Genomic DNA, 4,314 nt, shown 5'->3' with positions numbered 1-4,314 from the left:
TCAGACTGAGCTTCAGTTTTCAGGAAGGGCAAAGTCATCTTCTTCCCAGAATCGTGGCAGACTGATATAACTGATAAAAAGTTGGGAACAGCAAAAGGGATCTACACATCTTGAGATGCTGATTGTTGATCTTCGGATGGTGAGTAATGGAAGCTCCGGTGAAGCCAGCAGGGACAGAGGATGTGAGGATTTAGCAACTTCAGCTCTAACTCACAGACCAAGAGAAGCTGGAGGTAAGAGAGAAGCAGCAACCTGAGGAGAGGGGATGCAGCTGGACAAGGGGACTGAGACAATGTTGGACCAAGCACCAACAGGAAGACTTCAGTGCTTGTAGCTCTTCCTGCTGGAGGAGGAGGTGGCTGTGTACTTAATGGTGAAACTGCTGCCCCTGGTGGAGCTGAGGCCACTTCCTAAGGCTCTGCCATTCCTGGAACTGAAGCCACCTGCAAGGCTGTGACTGTTGCTGCTGCGGGAGTAGCCACTGCCGACACCGCTGGCACCGCTGGCACCGCCATAGCCACCGGAGACGGTGGGCTGCACGTGGCGGTGGTTTATCTCAGATCGGTCTCCAGATCCTGTGGTTGAGCTCAGCAGTCTCTTGCTTGGTGGTATACAGGTCATCCTTTTGTCTGTCTACCTTGACCTGCAGATCCTTATACTGCAGTCCAGAAGGATAGAGAAGCAGTGTGCACGGGGGGAGAGGCAGTGTGTGGGGGCTTCCATATATCCAGAATGCCTTTCAATTCCCAGACGTCTGATACCAAACGATGTTACATCTCCTCTGGAAAAAGTAGCTGGCACAAGATTGTTTGCTGCAGAACCATTGAATGGTTCAGTACCATCACCGAGCACCTAGTTTTTCAATAAACTAGTGATGTTCTTTCATGGTATCTATGGGATTCACAATCAGGAAGAGGTTGAAGGCAAAACTCAGTAGTGCAGTATCATTAAACTCCTTTTTTCTTTTCACTCAGTAGGCTTAATTGTAAATTCTTTCATTGTCTACAAGAACTGAGCAATGACGAATCTCCTATGAAATTATCCATTGTCTTTGTATTTCAGACTCCCCTCAAAAAGCTGCAGTAGGCTGGTGCAGGCGAGTGTAACCATTTGGGAAGGGCACAGAATTCCTCCCCTGTTGCTGGTGACTTCTCACCTTGCTCTGGTGTGAGGATCTGGCCTCAGCCTGCCTCATGTGAGCAATCTTCTCGTATAGGCCTTTGACCTCAGAAGTGATGCTGTCCAGGTCCAGGTTACGATTGTTGTCCGTGGAGAGGACCACAGAAATGTCTGAGCTACGGGACTGCATCTGAGAACACTCCTATAAGATATGGATTGTTAGTATGTCTGCTTCCAGTGATACATCTATGAGATCCAACTCCCCAATATTCTATCCACTCAGACTCTTAAGCAGAAAAATAAACAAATCAATGATCAGACAAGGTGAGATGCTCACCATCTCAAAGCAGGAATCTATCTGATCACCAAGGGTATTTATCTTGGTGGACAGTTTAGTCTCATCTGTGCAGCATCCACATCTTAGGAAAGGAGGAACAACTTGGAGTCAGCTGACCCCCACTCCCAACTTACCCAGTATCTTCTCCTCCCAGGTGTGGGCTTTTCCAGCCTTCAACAAAGGGACTGGGACATCAAGCATTGATCAGGTCACCTTCTGCAGGGTTACAGATGCATTCTGTGTGCTGCAGGCATATTGATTTCTCCTTTATATCTAGAAGGAAAGGATGAGGAGAGGTGCTTGAGCCAGTGAGTAAAGGATTTTGAAAGAGTTTTTCTTGACCCACAATTTTTTATTAATGGATAACTCTTGAATCAAACTATCAGTCCAAGGAGCCTGGGATGTGACTGCTCTCTCATCCTCTCCCCTAGGGTGTACTTGATAATGAAGTCCATTGCCCATATTTGTCATTCCAGTTCTTCTTAGGCAACAATTTATAATTTTAATGTCCACCAGAAATTTTTTCCTAAGCAATCATGCCCACAACTGGGCCTAGTCACTCAATAGACTTGAAGTGTGGGCTTCAGAAAACTGAGTTAATTTTTCTCCTGTAACTCACTTGTCCTTGAAATCCTCCACCAGACTTTGTGTGTGCCTGAGCTTCGAGTCCAGGTGGCCACTAAGGAAGAGAAGAGATTCCTTCTACCTCCTGAGGTTGTTGATGTACTGCTTAACTGTGGGCTCCAGGGTCAGCCTCATGGGCTCGGATCCCGCTCCTGCAGCAGGATCCACTAGGTGTCTTGCCAGACACAGAAAGAAAGGTGTCTGTATTGCTAGGTTTCCCAGCAGGCTGGGGTGGTGTCCATGGTGCTGGGCTACTAAGAGAATGTACAGAGACTTAGACTGGGGGGTGTGTTCCCATGATCTTTTTTCTTCTCCACCAGCAGATCTCACTGATGAAATTCCCCCACAGACCTTTGAGCTGTTCCTGCCCTGTAAGTTATTGTGCTTATCAGGGATTTTTCATTACTTCCTCTCTTTCTCTTGACAAGCAGAATCAAAAATGTAATTTAAAATTGTTTTTATCTGATATATTGTACAGAGCTTTATTTTTTCCAGAAGATTTCAGTAAAAGGGATGCCAAATGTTACATAATGATTAGATTCTAATCTGAACTCCCATTTAGTGTGTGTACTACTTCTAAGCATGTGCTTCTTCTAAAACATTTTTGATAGATGGTCATACTCTGTTTCTAGAATAAATTCTTTTTTAAAACAGATTTTAGATATTTGTACATCTCAAATGTTTCTTTTTCTCATAAGGATGAAAAATGGTTTTCTTTTCCTTTCCTTCTCTTTTCTTCCTTCCTTCCTTCCTTCCTTCCTTTCTTCCTTCCTTTCTTTTTTTCTTGTTGCTGGAAAGGTAGGCCAGTGCCTCAGAGCAGATTGTGATTGGCTTTTGTATCCCATTGTAGACCCTTCAGTGGTAAATGTTAACCCATTCCATTCTCTTATTTCCTTTTCTTTGCTCCAGGATTATCAAGAGTTGAGAGATCTTCCTAGACAAGAATAAGAGGCATTTAAGGGACTCAGTTGTCCTAAATGATTTCCATCACCTTCTGCCTGTGGTCCAAATGGAGCCAGTCCTGCATCCAAGTGGAGAGCTAGCCTGAGTCCCCTCCTTCCTGTCTCCCGCACCTCCCCCTAGTAGGGCATTTCTTGGTTTCCTAGTTTGGGGAGTCTGAAATCCTAGTGGAGGGCAGGTGCTCCTGGTTCACCTTGTCGATGAAGGAGGCAAACTTGTTGTTAAGGGTCTTGATCTGCTGCCGCTTCTCAGTTCTCACTCGCTGGATGGTGGGGTCGATTTCCAGAGTCAGAGGAGTGAGGAGACTCTGGTTGACGGTGACCTCTTGGATGCCTCCAGGGGAGCACACAGGGAAGCCAGCGCCCCCATAGCCACCAGCAAAGCCAGCTCCACCACCGAGCCCAGCTGCACCACCAAAACTGTATCCACTCCCAGCTCCACCTCCAAAGCCAAAGCCAAAGCCACCTCCGAATCTGCTGCCGTATCCGCCACTGATGGCAGAACTGCCCCCTTCGATGGAGATCCTCTTGGTGCCCCCCAGGCCATAGAGGCTGCGACTTGCCAAAGCCAGCTCCTCCACACACTCCAGCCAGGCCACCACCGCCCCTGGAGCGGGACACCGACACGCTGCTGAAGCCAGAGCGGCAGACCCCAGGGACTCGGGCTGAACCAGCACTGAAGCCCCGGCGGCTGGTGTTTTGGCTCCTCACGGTGGATCTGCAAGACATGGTTCTGAAAACGAGAAGGCTGAGGAAGATGTGAGAGGCTGGAGGGCAGAGCTGAGAGGAGTTAAAATATGAGATGAGCTTTCAGCAGCCATTGTGTAGGGAGAAATGTTCTGGGCTCAGTCCTGGAAGGTGAGCTTGCAGGTTAGGAAGAGCTGGGCTTCGGAAACAGTGAGATCATACCTAGCTTATTAGAAAAGATATAAAATATGAAGAATGCATTTTTGTCTTCCTTTAGCCAGGGAAAAATTCTCCTGCTTTTGATTTTTGATTGATTCAATACAATAAGATGATTCTCAAATCACTGAGGCTAGGAGTTAGACTCTGTCCCAAACACAGGTTCAATATATGTTACTTGTCTGTCAGAATGTACATGCCCATCACCAGATTTCACAACTAGTATCTCAAGGCCAGCTTTTCTTCATCCATAACTCCAATCTGATCTTTGGTAACAGCTGAGACCTTGCATATCTAAGAGCAATCTATTGCTTATGCCCTAAATGCAAGATCACCATTTTCCCAATGATGACAAACGTTAAATTTGCCTTG

At 46.6% G+C, this 4,314-nt stretch overlaps 1 pseudogene; it reads right to left on the bottom strand.

Moving 5' to 3' along the window:
- Positions 1 to 321: 321 nt before the first annotated feature.
- On the bottom strand, positions 322 to 3,823 carry LOC105076367 (keratin, type II cytoskeletal 6A-like; annotated as a pseudogene).
- Between the last annotated feature and the right edge of the window lie 491 nt (positions 3,824 to 4,314).

The sequence above is a fragment of the Camelus bactrianus genome, chromosome 12 (assembly GCF_048773025.1).
Source record: "Camelus bactrianus isolate YW-2024 breed Bactrian camel chromosome 12, ASM4877302v1, whole genome shotgun sequence".
NCBI classification, from domain to species: domain Eukaryota; kingdom Metazoa; phylum Chordata; class Mammalia; order Artiodactyla; family Camelidae; genus Camelus; species Camelus bactrianus.
The sequence above is the reverse complement of the archived record's forward strand: the minus strand, read 5'-3'. Positions and strand labels throughout refer to the sequence as shown.